Source organism: Microcebus murinus, unplaced genomic scaffold (genome assembly GCF_040939455.1).
Source record: "Microcebus murinus isolate Inina unplaced genomic scaffold, M.murinus_Inina_mat1.0 scaf006_hap2_Mmur4.0, whole genome shotgun sequence".
NCBI classification, from domain to species: Eukaryota; Metazoa; Chordata; class Mammalia; order Primates; family Cheirogaleidae; genus Microcebus; species Microcebus murinus.
Window position 1 is genome coordinate 383,023 of NW_027438952.1, and position 23,187 is coordinate 406,209.

Here is a 23,187-nt window from a genome sequence, read left to right on the forward strand (position 1 = left end):
TGCCCAGCACAAAAGTGCAGACACCCACGGGACCCTCAGTCTCAGTTTTCGGAGGTTTTTGCCACTCTAAGGACCCGCAGGCCAGCTGGGCCTTCGGGCAGGACAGAGAGCCCCGGAATCCGACGTGGAGAGCTGCGTGTACGTCCCCATCAGGAGGCGGTCCCCACCTCCGCGGCTCTCCCCTTGCGGGGAGCGGCAGCCCAGCCGGCAGCCGCAGGGCCTCAGGGAAGACACCAGGCTGGGCCCCCGCGGCACAGCGGGGGCACGTCCCCCGCACTCACGCGACTTAGGGACGGCTGCTGGAGACTGCTGCGGCCACCCTGCTGCCGGGTTTCTGGAGGGCTTCCTGGAAGCAGCATCCACACCAAGCCCTTGGAAGGCCCAGGCGACGGAGGAGCCGGTCAGGCAGGGGCCGAGGACGGTGAGAGGCCGGGCGGGAAGGAGCGTGTCAGGCAGGGGCAGAGGACGGTGACAGGCCGGGCGGGGAGGAGCCGGTCAGGCGGGGGCCCAGGACAGTGACGGGTCTGGCCGGGGAGGAGTGCGTCAGGCAGGGGCAGAGGAGACGGGGGCTGGGTAAGGGTTAGGGTGACAGTTAGGGCACAATTCACAATCCCAAAGACGTGGAAGCGACCCGAGTGCCCATCCATCCAGGAGTGCATCAATAAAATGTGGCGCGTGGACACCACGGAGTGCCATTCGGCTGTGAGGAGCAGCGGTGAGAGGGCGCCTCTCGTGTTCTCCTGGCCAGAGCTGGAACCCGTTGCAGTAAGCCAGGTATCCCAAGAATGGACACACGAGCACCACGTGAGCACGCTCACCAGCAAATTGGTACGAACGGATGGACGCCTAAGTGGACAGAGAGGAGTCACCTTCATCGGGTGGGTGTCGGGCGGGTGGGGGGAGGGGAGGGGCATACACATCCATTAGGCATGGGGTGGGTGCGCACCGACTGGGGGATGGGCGCACTTGAAGCTCTGACCCGAGGGGGGAGGCTTGGAGAGGGCAAGGCACCCGACCTTAACATTGGTACCCCCACAATACGCTGGAACAACATGAGAGGTATATGAATAAGAACACAGGGGGGGCCGGGCGCGGTGGCTCACGCCTGTAATCCTAGCTCTCTGGGAGGCCGAGGCGGGCGGATTGCTCCAGGTCAGGAGTTCGAAACCAGCCTGAGCAAGAGCGAGACCCCGTCTCTACTAAAAATAGAGAGAAATTAATTGGCCAACTAATATATATAGAAAAACACAGCCGGGCGTGGTGGTGCATGCCTGTAGTCCCAACTACTCGGGAGGCTGAGGCAGCAGGATTGCTTGAGCCCGGAGATTGAGGTTGCTGTGAGCTAGGCTGACGCCATGGCACTCACTCTAGCCTGGGCAGCAAAAGGAGACTCTGTCTCAAAAAAAAAAAAAAAGAACACAGGGGGGAGGGGGGCACGGGCAACACATGTCACCTGAATACTTGTACTCCCATCATCTGCTTGAAGAGAGAGAGAAAAGAAAATGCAATCCTAGAGGTAAGAGACACTTTTTAAAAATAATGAATCCGAAGAGAAAAGTAAAAGGAGGCCTGTGGAGCAGGTCTGGGTGTGACTCCGGATCCCCCAACATCAGGTGCCACCACCAAAGATTCCTGCGTGTAGCCCATAGAACCCCAAAAGCAACGGGACGAGTTCTGGTCACATACTCCCTCAAAATGACATCCTGGCCTTCTTCTGGAACTCCCTCCCCTCTCAGACTCTCAAGGTTTCCTCCAGCGTGTCGGTTCCCACAGAGCAGACCTTTGGTCTGAGACCTGACAGTCCAGATGCCACGCATGCTGCCGCGTGGCGGCGGTGTCGCGGCTTGGGACAAGAGGAGGCCCCACGGTGCGGGCTGGGGCGCCAGGCACCGCGGGCGGGCGCTGAGGGTGGGGGTGACCCCCACCCCGGGCCGCCGCCGCGCTCCCAGAAAGGGGACAGAACAAGAGGCAAAAAAAAAAAAAAAAAGCAGCAGCCTGTGGCACCCGGTATTCCCAGGCGGTCTCCCATCCAAGTACTAACCAGGACCGACCCTGCTTAGCTTCCGAGACCAGACGAGATCGGGGGCGTTCAGGGTGGTGTGGCCCTAGACGGCGGCGGAGGGCGCCCCTGCCCCGCTCGAGAAGCCGAGCCTCTCTGGGCTTCCCCGCCGCCGCCTCCCGCCCCAGGCCCCGCGCCGGGCCGGGCCGTTTGAGTTCGCTGGCCGGGTCCCCCGGGCTCCCAGGGACGGGGGTGATGGGCGGGGCGGGGCGGGGCGGGGGGCTGTCTCTCTATACACACACACACACACTCACACTCACTCACACTCACACAAGATGCGCCTCCACGGCTGGACTCGCCAAGGTGGAGCCCTCCCAGCCCCCCTCGTCTCCTCGCCCGGCCTCCTTCACCTACCCGCTGCCCACCCCCAGCGCGTCGCTGCCTGCCGCTGACTGCGCACGCGCGGGACGCTCGCCCTTTGACCCCAGCCAGGGGCCGCCCTCCCCCACAACCCCTTTCAGCTGCGCCCCCCCCTCGCCCTGTGGGTGGGCTGCCGCCTATTCCCCCGGGCCAGGGCTGGGGCACAGCCAGTGTATGGGGCGTCTCTCTCTGGGGATGTGTCCCATGGGTGGGGTGGGGTGGCGTGGTTTGGGGGGCGCTGAAGAAATCAGTCCCCTCCATCTCCTACCTCTGGAAAACGCCCAAGCCCGTGGAGAACTGCCGGCACCGCTTCGTGGGGGCCGGGACCCTCCTCCGTGTCCTAGTCCAAGGGGCCTGGGCCTGGCCGGGGCTGCATTGGACCCCGACCACCCTGGCGTGTGGACTCGCTAAAAATCGGCCATTAGATATTGGATTCCAGCTTCCTGGAGGTCATTTCACTAATGAGTGCACCGGAAAGAGTTTCCTAATCCATCTGTGAGGGTGGCAACTGAAAGAGAATTTTAAAGCTGACAGAATAGGCGAGGGAAGGCATAGGAGATTTCCACACCCAGCAAGGAAGACTTTCCCGAAATGGAAGAAAGAAACGAGCAAACAGAGACACCGGTAGCCCGCCCGGAAAAGAGTCTGCCCCTGAGAGAAAGCACCCTGACCAGGTTCACCCGTGGGTGGGTGGCGAGCTAGCGGCATTCAGAAGAGCGAGGCCCGCAGTCTGTGCGGAAGACACCTGCGCTCGGGTGTGTGTGGCGGCGCGATTCACAAGCAGCTCTAGACGTTAAACCAAGGAGAAGCCAGGGAGTTCCCAACGCCCCAGGTGTCCTCAGCCCACGACTGGCTGCTGTGGGAATGCGAAGCCCGGCTCCTTGTCTCAGAGCGGGGTTCCCAGGAGGATCAGGCTGAAGCTGGGACTTGGCCTCAAAGTGTCCCCTCGCACGGCCACCCCCTTCCCCTTCCTGCTCCTCTACTCCTGGTGCCCCTCCATCCAGGGGCCAGACCTTAAAGAGTCACCGCAAGAGAATCCTGGTCCCAAAGGAGCCTTCTGGGGGACCGGTGCTGAGAGAGGTTGTGGGCATGGCCCGCTGGGGCTCTGCCCGACCCAGGGCTGAGAGATGCCACCTCCCAGCTCTGGGTCCCTGCAGGAAGTGTTGGCAAGCACAGGGCCGGTCCTCCAAAGGCCCAGGTGCAGGGAGCCCAGGCCAAGCAGCCTGTGGAAGAAGCCACTTGCCGTGCCACCCCGGGAACAGGACTGCAGGCCCCGGCCCTTCCCACCTCCTCCTCCTCCTCCTCCTCCTCCTCCTCCCCCCGCCCCGCCCCCACAGGGCACAGGGCTCAGAGACACCTCAGACTCTTGCTACCCAAAGTGCAAAGGGCATCAGTTGCTCCTCCAACCCCCCCCCCCGCCCAGCAGACCACGTTGTCCAGCCAGCCCCCGGGCCTCCCTGGGGTGCCCAGCACAAAAGTGCAGACACCCACGGGACCCTCAGTCTCAGTTTTCGGAGGTTTTTGCCACTCTAAGGACCCGCAGGCCAGCTGGGCCTTCGGGCAGGACAGAGAGCCCCGGAATCCGACGTGGAGAGCTGCGTGTACGTCCCCATCAGGAGGCGGTCCCCACCTCCGCGGCTCTCCCCTTGCGGGGAGCGGCAGCCCAGCCGGCAGCCGCAGGGCCTCAGGGAAGACACCAGGCTGGGCCCCCGCGGCACAGCGGGGGCACGTCCCCCGCACTCACGCGACTTAGGGACGGCTGCTGGAGACTGCTGCGGCCACCCTGCTGCCGGGTTTCTGGAGGGCTTCCTGGAAGCAGCATTCACACCAAGCCCTTGGAAGGCCCAGGCGACGGAGGAGCCGGTCAGGCAGGGGCCGAGGACGGTGAGAGGCCGGGCGGGAAGGAGCGTGTCAGGCAGGGGCAGAGGACGGTGACCGGCCGGGCGGGGAGGAGCCGGTCAGGCGGGGGCCCAGGACAGTGACGGGTCTGGCCGGGGAGGAGTGCGTCAGGCAGGGGCAGAGGAGACGGGGGCTGGGTAAGGGTTAGGGTGACAGTTAGGGCACAATTCACAATCCCAAAGACGTGGAAGCGACCCGAGTGCCCATCCATCCAGGAGTGCATCAATAAAATGTGGCGCGTGGACACCACGGAGTGCCATTCGGCTGTGAGGAGCAGCGGTGAGAGGGCGCCTCTCGTGTTCTCCTGGCCAGAGCTGGAACCCGTTGCAGTAAGCCAGGTATCCCAAGAATGGACACACGAGCACCACGTGAGCACGCTCACCAGCAAATTGGTACGAACGGATGGACGCCTAAGTGGACAGAGAGGAGTCACCTTCATCGGGTGGGTGTCGGGCGGGTGGGGGGAGGGGAGGGGCATACACATCCATTAGGCATGGGGTGGGTGCGCACCGACTGGGGGATGGGCGCACTTGAAGCTCTGACCCGAGGGGGGAGGCTTGGAGAGGGCAAGGCACCCGACCTTAACATTGGTACCCCCACAATACGCTGGAACAACATGAGAGGTATATGAATAAGAACACAGGGGGGGCCGGGCGCGGTGGCTCACGCCTGTAATCCTAGCTCTCTGGGAGGCCGAGGCGGGCGGATTGCTCCAGGTCAGGAGTTCGAAACCAGCCTGAGCAAGAGCGAGACCCCGTCTCTACTAAAAATAGAGAGAAATTAATTGGCCAACTAATATATATAGAAAAACACAGCCGGGCGTGGTGGTGCATGCCTGTAGTCCCAACTACTCGGGAGGCTGAGGCAGCAGGATTGCTTGAGCCCGGAGATTGAGGTTGCTGTGAGCTAGGCTGACGCCATGGCACTCACTCTAGCCTGGGCAGCAAAACGAGACTCTGTCTCAAAAAAAAAAAAAAAAAAAAGAACACAGGGGGGAGGGGGGCACGGGCAACACATGTCACCTGAATACTTGTACTCCCATCATCTGCTTGAAGAGAGAGAGAAAAGAAAATGCAATCCTAGAGGTAAGAGACACTTTTTAAAAATAATGAATCCGAAGAGAAAAGTAAAAGGAGGCCTGTGGAGCAGGTCTGGGTGTGACTCCGGATCCCCCAACATCAGGTGCCACCACCAAAGATTCCTGCGTGTAGCCCATAGAACCCCAAAAGCAACGGGACGAGTTCTGGTCACATACTCCCTCAAAATGACATCCTGGCCTTCTTCTGGAACTCCCTCCCCTCTCAGACTCTCAAGGTTTCCTCCAGCGTGTCGGTTCCCACAGAGCAGACCTTTGGTCTGAGACCTGACAGTCCAGATGCCACGCATGCTGCCGCGTGGCGGCGGTGTCGCGGCTTGGGACAAGAGGAGGCCCCACGGTGCGGGCTGGGGCGCCAGGCACCGCGGGCGGGCGCTGAGGGTGGGGGTGACCCCCACCCCGGGCCGCCGCCGCGCTCCCAGAAAGGGGACAGAACAAGAGGCAAAAAAAAAAAAAAAAAGCAGCAGCCTGTGGCACCCGGTATTCCCAGGCGGTCTCCCATCCAAGTACTAACCAGGCCCGACCCTGCTTAGCTTCCGAGACCAGACGAGATCGGGGGCGTTCAGGGTGGTGTGGCCCTAGACGGCGGCGGAGGGCGCCCCTGCCCCGCTCGAGAAGCCGAGCCTCTCTGGGCTTCCCCGCCGCCGCCTCCCGCCCCAGGCCCCGCGCCGGGCCGGGCCGTTTGAGTTCGCTGGCCGGGTCCCCCGGGCTCCCAGGGACGGGGGTGATGGGCGGGGCGGGGCGGGGCGGGGCGGGGTGGGGGGCTGTCTCTCTATACACACACACACACACTCACACTCACTCACACTCACACAAGATGCGCCTCCACGGCTGGACTCGCCAAGGTGGAGCCCTCCCAGCCCCCCTCGTCTCCTCGCCCGGCCTCCTTCACCTACCCGCTGCCCACCCCCAGCGCGTCGCTGCCTGCCGCTGACTGCGCACGCGCGGGACGCTCGCCCTTTGACCCCAGCCAGGGGCCGCCCTCCCCCACAACCCCTTTCAGCTGCGCCCCCCCCTCGCCCTGTGGGTGGGCTGCCGCCTATTCCCCCGGGCCAGGGCTGGGGCACAGCCAGTGTATGGGGCGTCTCTCTCTGGGGATGTGTCCCATGGGTGGGGTGGGGTGGCGTGGTTTGGGGGGCGCTGAAGAAATCAGTCCCCTCCATCTCCTACCTCTGGAAAACGCCCAAGCCCGTGGAGAACTGCCGGCACCGCTTCGTGGGGGCCGGGACCCTCCTCCGTGTCCTAGTCCAAGGGGCCTGGGCCTGGCCGGGGCTGCATTGGACCCCGACCACCCTGGCGTGTGGACTCGCTAAAAATCGGCCATTAGATATTGGATTCCAGCTTCCTGGAGGTCATTTCACTAATGAGTGCACCGGAAAGAGTTTCCTAATCCATCTGTGAGGGTGGCAACTGAAAGAGAATTTTAAAGCTGACAGAATAGGCGAGGGAAGGCATAGGAGATTTCCACACCCAGCAAGGAAGACTTTCCCGAAATGGAAGAAAGAAACGAGCAAACAGAGACACCGGTAGCCCGCCCGGAAAAGAGTCTGCCCCTGAGAGAAAGCACCCTGACCAGGTTCACCCGTGGGTGGGTGGCGAGCTAGCGGCATTCAGAAGAGCGAGGCCCGCAGTCTGTGCGGAAGACACCTGCGCTCGGGTGTGTGTGGCGGCGCGATTCACAAGCAGCTCCAGATGTTAAACCAAGGAGAAGCCAGGGAGTTCCCAACGCCCCAGGTGTCCTCAGCCCACGACTGGCTGCTGTGGGAATGCGAAGCCCGGCTCCTTGTCTCAGAGCGGGGTTCCCAGGAGGATCAGGCTGAAGCTGGGACTTGGCCTCAAAGTGTCCCCTCGCACGGCCACCCCCTTCCCCTTCCTGCTCCTCTACTCCTGGTGCCCCTCCATCCAGGGGCCAGACCTTAAAGAGTCACCGCAAGAGAATCCTGGTCCCAAAGGAGCCTTCTGGGGGACCGGTGCTGAGAGAGGTTGTGGGCATGGCCCGCTGGGGCTCTGCCCGACCCAGGGCTGAGAGATGCCACCTCCCAGCTCTGGGTCCCTGCAGGAAGTGTTGGCAAGCACAGGGCCGGTCCTCCAAAGGCCCAGGTGCAGGGAGCCCAGGCCAAGCAGCCTGTGGAAGAAGCCACTTGCCGTGCCACCCCGGGAACAGGACTGCAGGCCCCGGCCCTTCCCACCTCCTCCTCCTCCTGCTCCTCCTCCTCCCCCCCGGCCCCCCCCCACAGGGCACAGGGCTCAGAGACACCTCAGACTCTTGCTACCCAAAGTGCAAAGGGCATCAGTTGCTCCTCCAACCCCCCCGCCCAGCAGACCACGTTGTCCAGCCAGCCCCCGGGCCTCCCTGGGGTGCCCAGCACAAAAGTGCAGACACCCACCGGACCCTCAATCTCAGTTTTCGGAGGTTTTTGCCACTCTAAGGACCCGCAGGCCAGCTGGGCCTTCGGGCAGGACAGAGAGCCCCGGAATCCGACGTGGAGAGCTGCGTGTACGTCCCCATCAGGAGGCGGTCCCCACCTCCGCGGCTCTCCCCTTGCGGGGAGCGGCAGCCCAGCCGGCAGCCACAGGGCCTCAGGGAAGACACCAGGCTGGGCCCCCGCGGCACAGCGGGGGCACGTCCCCCGCACTCACGCGACTTAGGGACGGCTGCTGGAGACTGCTGCGGCCACCCTGCTGCCGGGTTTCTGGAGGGCTTCCTGGAAGCAGCATCCACACCAAGCCCTTGGAAGGCCCAGGCGACGGAGGAGCCGGTCAGGCAGGGGCCGAGGACGGTGAGAGGCCGGGCGGGAAGGAGCGTGTCAGGCAGGGGCAGAGGACGGTGACCGGCCGGGCGGGGAGGAGCCGGTCAGGCGGGGGCCCAGGACAGTGACGGGTCTGGCCGGGGAGGAGTGCGTCAGGCAGGGGCAGAGGAGACGGGCTGGGTAAGGGTTAGGGTTACAGTTAGGGCACAATTCACAATCCCAAAGACGTGGAAGCGACCCGAGTGCCCATCCATCCAGGAGTGCATCAATAAAATGTGGCGCGTGGACACCACGGAGTGCCATTCGGCTGTGAGGAGCAGCGGTGAGAGGGCGCCTCTCGTGTTCTCCTGGCCAGAGCTGGAACCCGTTCCAGTAAGCCAGGTATCCCAAGAATGGACACACGAGCACCACGTGAGCACGCTCACCAGCAAATTGGTACGAACGGATGGACGCCTAAGTGGACAGAGAGGAGTCACCTTCATCGGGTGGGTGTCGGGCGGGTGGGGGGAGGGGAGGGGCATACACATCCATTAGGCATGGGGTGGGTGCGCACCGACTGGGGGATGGGCGCACTTGAAGCTCTGACCCGAGGGGGGAGGCTTGGAGAGGGCAAGGCACCCGACCTTAACATTGGTACCCCCACAATACGCTGGAACAACATGAGAGGTATATGAATAAGAACACAGGGGGGGCCGGGCGCGGTGGCTCACGCCTGTAATCCTAGCTCTCTGGGAGGCCGAGGCGGGCGGATTGCTCCAGTTCAGGAGTTCGAAACCAGCCTGAGCAAGAGCGAGACCCCGTCTCTACTAAAAATAGAAAGAAATTAATTGGCCAACTAATATATATAGAAAAACACAGCCGGGCGTGGTGGTGCATGCCTGTAGTCCCAACTACTCGGGAGGCTGAGGCAGCAGGATTGCTTGAGCCTGGAGATTGAGGTTGCTGTGAGCTAGGCTGACGCCATGGCACTCACTCTAGCCTGGGCAGCAAAACGAGACTCTGTCTCAAAAAAAAAAAAAAAAAAGAACACAGGGGGGAGGGGGGCACGGGCAACACATGTCACCTGAATACTTGTACTCCCATCATCTGCTTGAAAAGAGAGAGAAAAAAAAATGCAATCCTAGAGGTAAGAGACACTTTTTAAAAATAATGAATCCGAAGAGAAAAGTAAAAGGAGGCCTGTGGAGCAGGTCTGGGTGTGACTCCGGATCCCCCAACATCAGGTGCCACCACCAAAGATTCCTGCGTGTAGCCCATAGAACCCCAAAAGCAACGGGACGAGTTCTGGTCACATACTCCCTCAAAATGACATCCTGGCCTTCTTCTGGAACTCCCTCCCCTCTCAGACTCTCAAGGTTTCCTCCAGCGTGTCGGTTCCCACAGAGCAGACCTTTGGTCTGAGACCTGACAGTCCAGATGCCACGCATGCTGCCGCGTGGCGGCGGTGTCGCGGCTTGGGACAAGAGGAGGCCCCACGGTGCGGGCTGGGGCGCCAGGCACCGCGGGCGGGCGCTGAGGGTGGGGGTGACCCCCACCCCGGGCCGCCGCCGCGCTCCCAGAAAGGGGACAGAACAAGAGGCAAAAAAAAAAAAAAAAAGCAGCAGCCTGTGGCACCCGGTATTCCCAGGCGGTCTCCCATCCAAGTACTAACCAGGCCCGACCCTGCTTAGCTTCCGAGACCAGACGAGATCGGGGGCGTTCAGGGTGGTGTGGCCCTAGACGGCGGCGGAGGGCGCCCCTGCCCCGCTCGAGAAGCCGAGCCTCTCTGGGCTTCCCCGCCGCCGCCTCCCGCCCCAGGCCCCGCGCCGGGCCGGGCCGGTTGAGTTCGCCGGCCGGGTCCCGCGGGCTCCCAGGGACGGGGGTGATGGGCGGGGCGGGGCGGGGCGGGGCGGGGTGGGGGGCTGTCTCTCTATACACACACACACACACTCACACTCACTCACACTCACACAAGATGCGCCTCCACGGCTGGACTCGCCAAGGTGGAGCCCTCCCAGCCCCCCTCGTCTCCTCGCCCGGCCTCCTTCACCTACCCGCTGCCCACCCCCAGCGCGTCGCTGCCTGCCGCTGACTGCGCACGCGCGGGACGCTCGCCCTTTGACCCCAGCCAGGGGCCGCCCTCCCCCACAACCCCTTTCAGCTGCGCCCCCCCCTCGCCCTGTGGGTGGGCTGCCGCCTATTCCCCCGGGCCAGGGCTGGGGCACAGCCAGTGTATGGGGCGTCTCTCTCTGGGGATGTGTCCCATGGGTGGGGTGGGGTGGCGTGGTTTGGGGGGCGCTGAAGAAATCAGTCCCCTCCATCTCCTACCTCTGGAAAACGCCCAAGCCCGTGGAGAACTGCCGGCACCGCTTCGTGGGGGCCGGGACCCTCCTCCGTGTCCTAGTCCAAGGGGCCTGGGCCTGGCCGGGGCTGCATTGGACCCCGACCACCCTGGCGTGTGGACTCGCTAAAAATCGGCCATTAGATATTGGATTCCAGCTTCCTGGAGGTCATTTCACTAATGAGTGCACCGGAAAGAGTTTCCTAATCCATCTGTGAGGGTGGCAACTGAAAGAGAATTTTAAAGCTGACAGAATAGGCGAGGGAAGGCATAGGAGATTTCCACACCCAGCAAGGAAGACTTTCCCGAAATGGAAGAAAGAAACGAGCAAACAGAGACACCGGTAGCCCGCCCGGAAAAGAGTCTGCCCCTGAGAGAAAGCACCCTGACCAGGTTCACCCGTGGGTGGGTGGCGAGCTAGCGGCATTCAGAAGAGCGAGGCCCGCAGTCTGTGCGGAAGACACCTGCGCTCGGGTGTGTGTGGCGGCGCGATTCACAAGCAGCTCTAGACGTTAAACCAAGGAGAAGCCAGGGAGTTCCCAACGCCCCAGGTGTCCTCAGCCCACGACTGGCTGCTGTGGGAATGCGAAGCCCGGCTCCTTGTCTCAGAGCGGGGTTCCCAGGAGGATCAGGCTGAAGCTGGGACTTGGCCTCAAAGTGTCCCCTCGCACGGCCACCCCCTTCCCCTTCCTGCTCCTCTACTCCTGGTGCCCCTCGATCCAGGGGCCAGACCTTAAAGAGTCACCGCAAGAGAATCCTGGTCCCAAAGGAGCCTTCTGGGGGACCGGTGCTGAGAGAGGTTGTGGGCATGGCCCGCTGGGGCTCTGCCCGACCCAGGGCTGAGAGATGCCACCTCCCAGCTCTGGGTCCCTGCAGGAAGTGTTGGCAAGCACAGGGCCGGTCCTCCAAAGGCCCAGGTGCAGGGAGCCCAGGCCAAGCAGCCTGTGGAAGAAGCCACTTGCCGTGCCACCCCGGGAACAGGACTGCAGGCCCCGGCCCTTCCCACCTCCTCCTCCTCCTGCTCCTCCTCCTCCCCCCCGGCCCCCCCCCACAGGGCACAGGGCTCAGAGACACCTCAGACTCTTGCTACCCAAAGTGCAAAGGGCATCAGTTGCTCCTCCAACCCCCCCGCCCAGCAGACCACGTTGTCCAGCCAGCCCCCGGGCCTCCCTGGGGTGCCCAGCACAAAAGTGCAGACACCCACCGGACCCTCAATCTCAGTTTTCGGATGTTTTTGCCACTCTAAGGACCCGCAGGCCAGCTGGGCCTTCGGGCAGGACAGAGAGCCCCGGAATCCGACGTGGAGAGCTGCGTGTACGTCCCCATCAGGAGGCGGTCCCCACCTCCGCGGCTCTCCCCTTGCGGGGAGCGGCAGCCCAGCCGGCAGCCGCAGGGCCTCAGGGAAGACACCAGGCTGGGCCCCCGCGGCACAGCGGGGGCACGTCCCCCGCACTCACGCGACTTAGGGACGGCTGCTGGAGACTGCTGCGGCCACCCTGCTGCCGGGTTTCTGGAGGGCTTCCTGGAAGCAGCATCCACACCAAGCCCTTGGAAGGCCCAGGCGACGGAGGAGCCGGTCAGGCAGGGGCAGAGGACGGTGACCGGCCGGGCGGGGAGGAGCCGGTCAGGCGGGGGCCCAGGACAGTGACGGGTCTGGCCGGGGAGGAGTGCGTCAGGCAGGGGCAGAGGAGACGGGGGCTGGGTAAGGGTTAGGGTGACAGTTAGGGCACAATTCACAATCCCAAAGACGTGGAAGCGACCCGAGTGCCCATCCATCCAGGAGTGCATCAATAAAATGTGGCGCGTGGACACCACGGAGTGCCATTCGGCTGTGAGGAGCAGCGGTGAGAGGGCGCCTCTCGTGTTCTCCTGGCCAGAGCTGGAACCCGTTCCAGTAAGCCAGGTATCCCAAGAATGGACACACGAGCACCACGTGAGCACGCTCACCAGCAAATTGGTACGAACGGATGGACGCCTAAGTGGACAGAGAGGAGTCACCTTCATCGGGTGGGTGTCGGGCGGGTGGGGGGAGGGGAGGGGCATACACATCCATTAGGCATGGGGTGGGTGCGCACCGACTGGGGGATGGGCGCACTTGAAGCTCTGACCCGAGGGGGGAGGCTTGGAGAGGGCAAGGCACCCGACCTTAACATTGGTACCCCCACAATACGCTGGAACAACATGAGAGGTATATGAATAAGAACACAGGGGGGGCTGGGCGCGGTGGCTCACGCCTGTAATCCTAGCTCTCTGGGAGGCCGAGGCGGGCGGATTGCTCCAGGTCAGGAGTTCGAAACCAGCCTGAGCAAGAGCGAGACCCCGTCTCTACTAAAAATAGAGAGAAATTAATTGGCCAACTAATATATATAGAAAAACACAGCCGGGCGTGGTGGTGCATGCCTGTAGTCCCAACTACTCGGGAGGCTGAGGCAGCAGGATTGCTTGAGCCCGGAGATTGAGGTTGCTGTGAGCTAGGCTGACGCCATGGCACTCACTCTAGCCTGGGCAGCAAAACGAGACTCTGTCTCAAAAAAAAAAAAAAAAAGAACACAGGGGGGAGGGGGGCACGGGCAACACATGTCACCTGAATACTTGTACTCCCATCATCTGCTTGAAGAGAGAGAGAAAAGAAAATGCAATCCTAGAGGTAAGAGACACTTTTTAAAAATAATGAATCCGAAGAGAAAAGTAAAAGGAGGCCTGTGGAGCAGGTCTGGGTGTGACTCCGGATCCCCCAACATCAGGTGCCACCACCAAAGATTCCTGCGTGTAGCCCATAGAACCCCAAAAGCAACGGGACGAGTTCTGGTCACATACTCCCTCAAAATGACATCCTGGCCTTCTTCTGGAACTCCCTCCCCTCTCAGACTCTCAAGGTTTCCTCCAGCGTGTCGGTTCCCACAGAGCAGACCTTTGGTCTGAGACCTGACAGTCCAGATGCCACGCATGCTGCCGCGTGGCGGCGGTGTCGCGGCTTGGGACAAGAGGAGGCCCCACGGTGCGGGCTGGGGCGCCAGGCACCGCGGGCGGGCGCTGAGGGTGGGGGTGACCCCCACCCCGGGCCGCCGCCGCGCTCCCAGAAAGGGGACAGAACAAGAGGCAAAAAAAAAAAAAAAAAGCAGCAGCCTGTGGCACCCGGTATTCCCAGGCGGTCTCCCATCCAAGTACTAACCAGGCCCGACCCTGCTTAGCTTCCGAGACCAGACGAGATCGGGGGCGTTCAGGGTGGTGTGGCCCTAGACGGCGGCGGAGGGCGCCCCTGCCCCGCTCGAGAAGCCGAGCCTCTCTGGGCTTCCCCGCCGCCGCCTCCCGCCCCAGGCCCCGCGCCGGGCCGTGCCGGTTGAGTTCGCTGGCCGGGTCCCGCGGGCTCCCAGGGACGGGGGTGATGGGCGGGGCGGGGCGGGGCGGGGCGGGGTGGGGGGCTGTCTCTCTATACACACACACACACACTCACACTCACTCACACTCACACAAGATGCGCCTCCACGGCTGGACTCGCCAAGGTGGAGCCCTCCCAGCCCCCCTCGTCTCCTCGCCCGGCCTCCTTCACCTACCCGCTGCCCACCCCCAGCGCGTCGCTGCCTGCCGCTGACTGCGCACGCGCGGGACGCTCGCCCTTTGACCCCAGCCAGGGGCCGCCCTCCCCCACAACCCCTTTCAGCTGCGCCCCCCCCTCGCCCTGTGGGTGGGCTGCCGCCTATTCCCCCGGGCCAGGGCTGGGGCACAGCCAGTGTATGGGGCGTCTCTCTCTGGGGATGTGTCCCATGGGTGGGGTGGGGTGGCGTGGTTTGGGGGGCGCTGAAGAAATCAGTCCCCTCCATCTCCTACCTCTGGAAAACGCCCAAGCCCGTGGAGAACTGCCGGCACCGCTTCGTGGGGGCCGGGACCCTCCTCCGTGTCCTAGTCCAAGGGGCCTGGGCCTGGCCGGGGCTGCATTGGACCCCGACCACCCTGGCGTGTGGACTCGCTAAAAATCGGCCATTAGATATTGGATTCCAGCTTCCTGGAGGTCATTTCACTAATGAGTGCACCGGAAAGAGTTTCCTAATCCATCTGTGAGGGTGGCAACTGAAAGAGAATTTTAAAGCTGACAGAATAGGCGAGGGAAGGCATAGGAGATTTCCACACCCAGCAAGGAAGACTTTCCCGAAATGGAAGAAAGAAACGAGCAAACAGAGACACCGGTAGCCCGCCCGGAAAAGAGTCTGCCCCTGAGAGAAAGCACCCTGACCAGGTTCACCCGTGGGTGGGTGGCGAGCTAGCGGCATTCAGAAGAGCGAGGCCCGCAGTCTGTGCGGAAGACACCTGCGCTCGGGTGTGTGTGGCGGCGCGATTCACAAGCAGCTCTAGACGTTAAACCAAGGAGAAGCCAGGGAGTTCCCAACGCCCCAGGTGTCCTCAGCCCACGACTGGCTGCTGTGGGAATGCGAAGCCCGGCTCCTTGTCTCAGAGCGGGGTTCCCAGGAGGATCAGGCTGAAGCTGGGACTTGGCCTCAAAGTGTCCCCTCGCACGGCCACCCCCTTCCCCTTCCTGCTCCTCTACTCCTGGTGCCCCTCGAACCAGGGGCCAGACCTTAAAAAGTAACCGCAAGAGAATCCTGGTCCCAAAGGAGCCTTCTGGGGGACCGGTGCTGAGAGAGGTTGTGGGCATGGCCCGCTGGGGCTCTGCCCGACCCAGGGCTGAGAGATGCCACCTCCCAGCTCTGGGTCCCTGCAGGAAGTGTTGGCAAGCACAGGGCCGGTCCTCCAAAGGCCCAGGTGCAGGGAGCCCAGGCCAAGCAGCCTGTGGAAGAAGCCACTTGCCGTGCCACCCCGGGAACAGGACTGCAGGCCCCGGCCCTTCCCACCTCCTCCTCCTCCTGCTCCTCCTCCTCCCCCCCGGCCCCCCCCCACAGGGCACAGGGCTCAGAGACACCTCAGACTCTTGCTACCCAAAGTGCAAAGGGCATCAGTTGCTCCTCCAACCCCCCCGCCCAGCAGACCACGTTGTCCAGCCAGCCCCCGGGCCTCCCTGGGGTGCCCAGCACAAAAGTGCAGACACCCACCGGACCCTCAATCTCAGTTTTCGGAGGTTTTTGCCACTCTAAGGACCCGCAGGCCAGCTGGGCCTTCGGGCAGGACAGAGAGCCCCGGAATCCGACGTGGAGAGCTGCGTGTACGTCCCCATCAGGAGGCAGTCCCCACCTCCGCGGCTCTCCCCTTGCGGGGAGCGGCAGCCCAGCCGGCAGCCGCAGGGCCTCAGGGAAGACACCAGGCTGGGCCCCCGCGGCACAGCGGGGGCACGTCCCCCGCACTCACGCGACTTAGGGACGGCTGCTGGAGACTGCTGCGGCCACCCTGCTGCCGGGTTTCTGGAGGGCTTCCTGGAAGCAGCATCCACACCAAGCCCTTGGAAGGCCCAGGCGACGGAGGAGCCGGTCAGGCAGGGGCAGAGGACGGTGACCGGCCGGGCGGGGAGGAGCCGGTCAGGCGGGGGCCCAGGACAGTGACGGGTCTGGCCGGGGAGGAGTGCGTCAGGCAGGGGCAGAGGAGACGGGGGCTGGGTAAGGGTTAGGGTGACAGTTAGGGCACAATTCACAATCCCAAAGACGTGGAAGCGACCCGAGTGCCCATCCATCCAGGAGTGCATCAATAAAATGTGGCGCGTGGACACCACGGAGTGCCATTCGGCTGTGAGGAGCAGCGGTGAGAGGGCGCCTCTCGTGTTCTCCTGGCCAGAGCTGGAACCCGTTCCAGTAAGCCAGGTATCCCAAGAATGGACACACGAGCACCACGTGAGCACGCTCACCAGCAAATTGGTACGAACGGATGGACGCCTAAGTGGACAGAGAGGAGTCACCTTCATCGGGTGGGTGTCGGGCGGGTGGGGGGAGGGGAGGGGCATACACATCCATTAGGCATGGGGTGGGTGCGCACCGACTGGGGGATGGGCGCACTTGAAGCTCTGACCCGAGGGGGGAGGCTTGGAGAGGGCAAGGCACCCGACCTTAACATTGGTACCCCCACAATACGCTGGAACAACATGAGAGGTATATGAATAAGAACACAGGGGGGGCTGGGCGCGGTGGCTCACGCCTGTAATCCTAGCTCTCTGGGAGGCCGAGGCGGGCGGATTGCTCCAGGTCAGGAGTTCGAAACCAGCCTGAGCAAGAGCGAGACCCCGTCTCTACTAAAAATAGAGAGAAATTAATTGGCCAACTAATATATATAGAAAAACACAGCCGGGCGTGGTGGTGCATGCCTGTAGTCCCAACTACTCGGGAGGCTGAGGCAGCAGGATTGCTTGAGCCCGGAGATTGAGGTTGCTGTGAGCTAGGCTGACGCCATGGCACTCACTCTAGCCTGGGCAGCAAAACGAGACTCTGTCTCAAAAAAAAAAAAAAAAAGAACACAGGGGGGAGGGGGGCACGGGCAACACATGTCACCTGAATACTTGTACTCCCATCATCTGCTTGAAGAGAGAGAGAAAAGAAAATGCAATCCTAGAGGTAAGAGACACTTTTTAAAAATAATGAATCCGAAGAGAAAAGTAAAAGGAGGCCTGTGGAGCAGGTCTGGGTGTGACTCCGGATCCCCCAACATCAGGTGCCACCACCAAAGATTCCTGCGTGTAGCCCATAGAACCCCAAAAGCAACGGGACGAGTTCTGGTCACATACTCCCTCAAAATGACATCCTGGCCTTCTTCTGGAACTCCCTCCCCTCTCAGACTCTCAAGGTTTCCTCCAGCGTGTCGGTTCCCACAGAGCAGACCTTTGGTCTGAGACCTGACAGTCCAGATGCCACGCATGCTGCCGCGTGGCGGCGGTGTCGCGGCTTGGGACAAGAGGAGGCCCCACGGTGCGGGCTGGGGCGCCAGGCACCGCGGGCGGGCGCTGAGGGTGGGGGTGACCCCCACCCCGGGCCGCCGCCGCGCTCCCAGAAAGGGGACAGAACAAGAGGCAAAAAAAAAAAAAAAAAGCAGCAGCCTGTGGCACCCGGTATTCCCAGGCGGTCTCCCATCCAAGTACTAACCAGGCCCGACCCTGCTTAGCTTCCGAGACCAGACGAGATCGGGGGCGTTCAGGGTGGTGTGGCCCTAGACGGCGGCGGAGGGCGCCCCTGCCCCGCTCGAGAAGCCGAGCCTCTCTGGGCTTCCCCGCCGCCGCCTCCCGCCCCAGGCCCCGCGCCGGGCCGTGCCGGTTGAGTTCGCTGGCCGGGTCCCGCGGGCTCCCAGGGACGGGGGTGATGGGCGGGGCGGGGCGGGGCGGGGCGGGGTGGGGGGCTGTCTCTCTATACACACACACACACACTCACACTCACTCACACTCACACAAGATGCGCCTCCACGGCTGGACTCGCCAAGGTGGAGCCCTCCCAGCCCCCCTCGTCTCCTCGCCCGGCCTCCTTCACCTACCCGCTGCCCACCCCCAGCGCGTCGCTGCCTGCCGCTGACTGCGCACGCGCGGGACGCTCGCCCTTTGACCCCAGCCAGGGGCCGCCCTCCCCCACAACCCCTTTCAGCTGCGCCCCCCCCTCGCCCTGTGGGTGGGCTGCCGCCTATTCCCCCGGGCCAGGGCTGGGGCACAGCCAGTGTATGGGGCGTCTCTCTCTGGGGATGTGTCCCATGGGTGGGGTGGGGTGGCGTGGTTTGGGGGGCGCTGAAGAAATCAGTCCCCTCCATCTCCTACCTCTGGAAAACGCCCAAGCCCGTGGAGAACTGCCGGCACCGCTTCGTGGGGGCCGGGACCCTCCTCCGTGTCCTAGTCCAAGGGGCCTGGGCCTGGCCGGGGCTGCATTGGACCCCGACCACCCTGGCGTGTGGACTCGCTAAAAATCGGCCATTAGATATTGGATTCCAGCTTCCTGGAGGTCATTTCACTAATGAGTGCACCGGAAAGAGTTTCCTAATCCATCTGTGAGGGTGGCAACTGAAAGAGAATTTTAAAGCTGACAGAATAGGCGAGGGAAGGCATAGGAGATTTCCACACCCAGCAAGGAAGACTTTCCCGAAATGGAAGAAAGAAACGAGCAAACAGAGACACCGGTAGCCCGCCCGGAAAAGAGTCTGCCCCTGAGAGAAAGCACCCTGACCAGGTTCACCCGTGGGTGGGTGGCGAGCTAGCGGCATTCAGAAGAGCGAGGCCCGCAGTCTGTGCGGAAGACACCTGCGCTCGGGTGTGTGTGGCGGCGCGATTCACAAGCAGCTCTAGACGTTAAACCAAGGAGAAGCCAGGGAGTTCCCAACGCCCCAGGTGTCCTCAGCCCACGACTGGCTGCTGTGGGAATGCGAAGCCCGGCTCCTTGTCTCAGAGCGGGGTTCCCAGGAGGATCAGGCTGAAGCTGGGACTTGGCCTCAAAGTGTCCCCTCGCACGGCCACCCCCTTCCCCTTCCTGCTCCTCTACTCCTGGTGCCCCTCGAACCAGGGGCCAGACCTTAAAAAGTAACCGCAAGAGAATCCTGGTCCCAAAGGAGCCTTCTGGGGGACCGGTGCTGAGAGAGGTTGTGGGCATGGCCCGCTGGGGCTCTGCCCGACCCAGGGCTGAGAGATGCCACCTCCCAGCTCTGGGTCCCTGCAGGAAGTGTTGGCAAGCACAGGGCCGGTCCTCCAAAGGCCCAGGTGCAGGGAGCCCAGGCCAAGCAGCCTGTGGAAGAAGCCACTTGCCGTGCCACCCCGGGAACAGGACTGCAGGCCCCGGCCCTTCCCACCTCCTCCTCCTCCTGCTCCTCCTCCTCCCCCCCGGCCCCCCCCCACAGGGCACAGGGCTCAGAGACACCTCAGACTCTTGCTACCCAAAGTGCAAAGGGCATCAGTTGCTCCTCCAACCCCCCCGCCCAGCAGACCACGTTGTCCAGCCAGCCCCCGGGCCTCCCTGGGGTGCCCAGCACAAAAGTGCAGACACCCACCGGACCCTCAATCTCAGTTTTCGGAGGTTTTTGCCACTCTAAGGACCCGCAGGCCAGCTGGGCCTTCGGGCAGGACAGAGAGCCCCGGAATCCGACGTGGAGAGCTGCGTGTACGTCCCCATCAGGAGGCAGTCCCCACCTCCGCGGCTCTCCCCTTGCGGGGAGCGGCAGCCCAGCCGGCAGCCGCAGGGCCTCAGGGAAGACACCAGGCTGGGCCCCCGCGGCACAGCGGGGGCACGTCCCCCGCACTCACGCGACTTAGGGACGGCTGCTGGAGACTGCTGCGGCCACCCTGCTGCCGGGTTTCTGGAGGGCTTCCTGGAAGCAGCATCCACACCAAGCCCTTGGAAGGCCCAGGCGACGGAGGAGCCGGTCAGGCAGGGGCAGAGGACGGTGACCGGCCGGGCGGGGAGGAGCCGGTCAGGCGGGGGCCCAGGACAGTGACGGGTCTGGCCGGGGAGGAGTGCGTCAGGCAGGGGCAGAGGAGACGGGGGCTGGGTAAGGGTTAGGGTGACAGTTAGGGCACAATTCACAATCCCAAAGACGTGGAAGCGACCCGAGTGCCCATCCATCCAGGAGTGCATCAATAAAATGTGGCGCGTGGACACCACGGAGTGCCATTCGGCTGTGAGGAGCAGCGGTGAGAGGGCGCCTCTCGTGTTCTCCTGGCCAGAGCTGGAACCCGTTCCAGTAAGCCAGGTATCCCAAGAATGGACACACGAGCACCACGTGAGCACGCTCACCAGCAAATTGGTACGAACGGATGGACGCCTAAGTGGACAGAGAGGCGTCACCTTCATCGGGTGGGTGTCGGGCGGGTGGGGGGAGGGGAGGGGCATACACATCCATTAGGCATGGGGTGGGTGCGCACCGACTGGGGGATGGGCGCACTTGAAGCTCTGACCCGAGGGGGGAGGCTTGGAGAGGGCAAGGCACCCGACCTTAACATTGGTACCCCCACAATACGCTGGAACAACATGAGAGGTATATGAATAAGAACACAGGGGGGGCTGGGCGCGGTGGCTCACGCCTGTAATCCTAGCTCTCTGGGAGGCCGAGGCGGGCGGATTGCTCCAGGTCAGGAGTTCGAAACCAGCCTGAGCAAGAGCGAGACCCCGTCTCTACTAAAAATAGAGAGAAATTAATTGGCCAACTAATATATATAGAAAAACACAGCCGGGCGTGGTGGTGCATGCCTGTAGTCCCAACTACTCGGGAGGCTGAGGCAGCAGGATTGCTTGAGCCCGGAGATTGAGGTTGCTGTGAGCTAGGCTGACGCCATGGCACTCACTCTAGCCTGGGCAGCAAAACGAGACTCTGTCTCAAAAAAAAAAAAAAAAGAACACAGGGGGGAGGGGGGCACGGGCAACACATGTCACCTGAATACTTGTACTCCCATCATCTGCTTGAAGAGAGAGAGAAAAGAAAATGCAATCCTAGAGGTAAGAGACACTTTTTAAAAATAATGAATCCGAAGAGAAAAGTAAAAGGAGGCCTGTGGAGCAGGTCTGGGTGTGACTCCGGATCCCCCAACATCAGGTGCCACCACCAAAGATTCCTGCGTGTAGCCCATAGAACCCCAAAAGCAACGGGACGAGTTCTGGTCACATACTCCCTCAAAATGACATCCTGGCCTTCTTCTGGAACTCCCTCCCCTCTCAGACTCTCAAGGTTTCCTCCAGCGTGTCGGTTCCCACAGAGCAGACCTTTCGTCTGAGACCTGACAGTCCAGATGCCACGCATGCTGCCGCGTGGCCGCGGTGTCGCGGCTTGGGACAAGAGGAGGCCCCACGGTGCGGGCTGGGGCGCCAGGCACCGCGGGCGGGCGCTGAGGGTGGGGGTGACCCCCACCCCGGGCCGCCGCCGCGCTCCCAGAAAGGGGACAGAACAAGAGGCAAAAAAAAAAAAAAAAAGCAGCAGCCTGTGGCACCCGGTATTCCCAGGCGGTCTCCCATCCAAGTACTAACCAGGCCCGACCCTGCTTAGCTTCCGAGACCAGACGAGATCGGGGGCGTTCAGGGTGGTGTGGCCCTAGACGGCGGCGGAGGGCGCCCCTGCCCCGCTCGAGAAGCCGAGCCTCTCTGGGCTTCCCCGCCGCCGCCTCCCGCCCCAGGCCCCGCGCCGGGCCGTGCCGGTTGAGTTCGCTGGCCGGGTCCCGCGGGCTCCCAGGGACGGGGGTGATGGGCGGGGCGGGGCGGGGCGGGGCGGGGTGGGGGGCTGTCTCTCTATACACACACACACACACTCACACTCACTCACACTCACACAAGATGCGCCTCCACGGCTGGACTCGCCAAGGTGGAGCCCTCCCAGCCCCCCTCGTCTCCTCGCCCGGCCTCCTTCACCTACCCGCTGCCCACCCCCAGCGCGTCGCTGCCTGCCGCTGACTGCGCACGCGCGGGACGCTCGCCCTTTGACCCCAGCCAGGGGCCGCCCTCCCCCACAACCCCTTTCAGCTGCGCCCCCCCCTCGCCCTGTGGGTGGGCTGCCGCCTATTCCCCCGGGCCAGGGCTGGGGCACAGCCAGTGTATGGGGCGTCTCTCTCTGGGGATGTGTCCCATGGGTGGGGTGGGGTGGCGTGGTTTGGGGGGCGCTGAAGAAATCAGTCCCCTCCATCTCCTACCTCTGGAAAACGCCCAAGCCCGTGGAGAACTGCCGGCACCGCTTCGTGGGGGCCGGGACCCTCCTCCGTGTCCTAGTCCAAGGGGCCTGGGCCTGGCCGGGGCTGCATTGGACCCCGACCACCCTGGCGTGTGGACTCGCTAAAAATCGGCCATTAGATATTGGATTCCAGCTTCCTGGAGGTCATTTCACTAATGAGTGCACCGGAAAGAGTTTCCTAATCCATCTGTGAGGGTGGCAACTGAAAGAGAATTTTAAAGCTGACAGAATAGGCGAGGGAAGGCATAGGAGATTTCCACACCCAGCAAGGAAGACTTTCCCGAAATGGAAGAAAGAAACGAGCAAACAGAGACACCGGTAGCCCGCCCGGAAAAGAGTCTGCCCCTGAGAGAAAGCACCCTGACCAGGTTCACCCGTGGGTGGGTGGCGAGCTAGCGGCATTCAGAAGAGCGAGGCCCGCAGTCTGTGCGGAAGACACCTGCGCTCGGGTGTGTGTGGCGGCGCGATTCACAAGCAGCTCTAGACGTTAAACCAAGGAGAAGCCAGGGAGTTCCCAACGCCCCAGGTGTCCTCAGCCCACGACTGGCTGCTGTGGGAATGCGAAGCCCGGCTCCTTGTCTCAGAGCGGGGTTCCCAGGAGGATCAGGCTGAAGCTGGGACTTGGCCTCAAAGTGTCCCCTCGCACGGCCACCCCCTTCCCCTTCCTGCTCCTCTACTCCTGGTGCCCCTCGAACCAGGGGCCAGACCTTAAAGAGTAACCGCAAGAGAATCCTGGTCCCAAAGGAGCCTTCTGGGGGACCGGTGCTGAGAGAGGTTGTGGGCATGGCCCGCTGGGGCTCTGCCCGACCCAGGGCTGAGAGATGCCACCTCCCAGCTCTGGGTCCCTGCAGGAAGTGTTGGCAAGCACAGGGCCGGTCCTCCAAAGGCCCAGGTGCAGGGAGCCCAGGCCAAGCAGCCTGTGGAAGAAGCCACTTGCCGTGCCACCCCGGGAACAGGACTGCAGGCCCCGGCCCTTCCCACCTCCTCCTCCTCCTGCTCCTCCTCCTCCCCCCCGGCCCCCCCCCACAGGGCACAGGGCTCAGAGACACCTCAGACTCTTGCTACCCAAAGTGCAAAGGGCATCAGTTGCTCCTCCAACCCCCCCGCCCAGCAGACCACGTTGTCCAGCCAGCCCCCGGGCCTCCCTGGGGTGCCC

At 62.9% G+C, this 23,187-nt stretch overlaps 5 non-coding genes and 1 pseudogene across 5 annotated transcripts; all 6 read right to left on the reverse strand.

Annotated features, from left to right (window-relative positions):
- Positions 1–1,992: 1,992 nt before the first annotated feature.
- On the reverse strand, positions 1,993–2,111 carry LOC142866525 (uncharacterized; annotated as a pseudogene).
- A 3,768-nt stretch (positions 2,112–5,879) lies between these two features.
- Positions 5,880–5,998, reverse strand: LOC142866459 (5S ribosomal RNA). The gene has a single exon (XR_012916440.1). It is a non-coding gene; the product is annotated as a 5S ribosomal RNA (ribosomal RNA).
- A 3,768-nt stretch (positions 5,999–9,766) lies between these two features.
- On the reverse strand, positions 9,767–9,885 carry LOC142866460 (5S ribosomal RNA). Its single transcript, XR_012916441.1, has one exon. It is a non-coding gene; the product is annotated as a 5S ribosomal RNA (ribosomal RNA).
- A 3,722-nt stretch (positions 9,886–13,607) lies between these two features.
- Positions 13,608–13,726, reverse strand: LOC142866461 (5S ribosomal RNA). Its single transcript, XR_012916442.1, has one exon. It is a non-coding gene; the product is annotated as a 5S ribosomal RNA (ribosomal RNA).
- A 3,722-nt stretch (positions 13,727–17,448) lies between these two features.
- Positions 17,449–17,567, reverse strand: LOC142866462 (5S ribosomal RNA). The gene has a single exon (XR_012916443.1). It is a non-coding gene; the product is annotated as a 5S ribosomal RNA (ribosomal RNA).
- Positions 17,568–21,288: 3,721 nt separating this feature from the next.
- LOC142866463 (5S ribosomal RNA) lies at positions 21,289–21,407 on the reverse strand. Its single transcript, XR_012916444.1, has one exon. It is a non-coding gene; the product is annotated as a 5S ribosomal RNA (ribosomal RNA).
- Between the last annotated feature and the right edge of the window lie 1,780 nt (positions 21,408–23,187).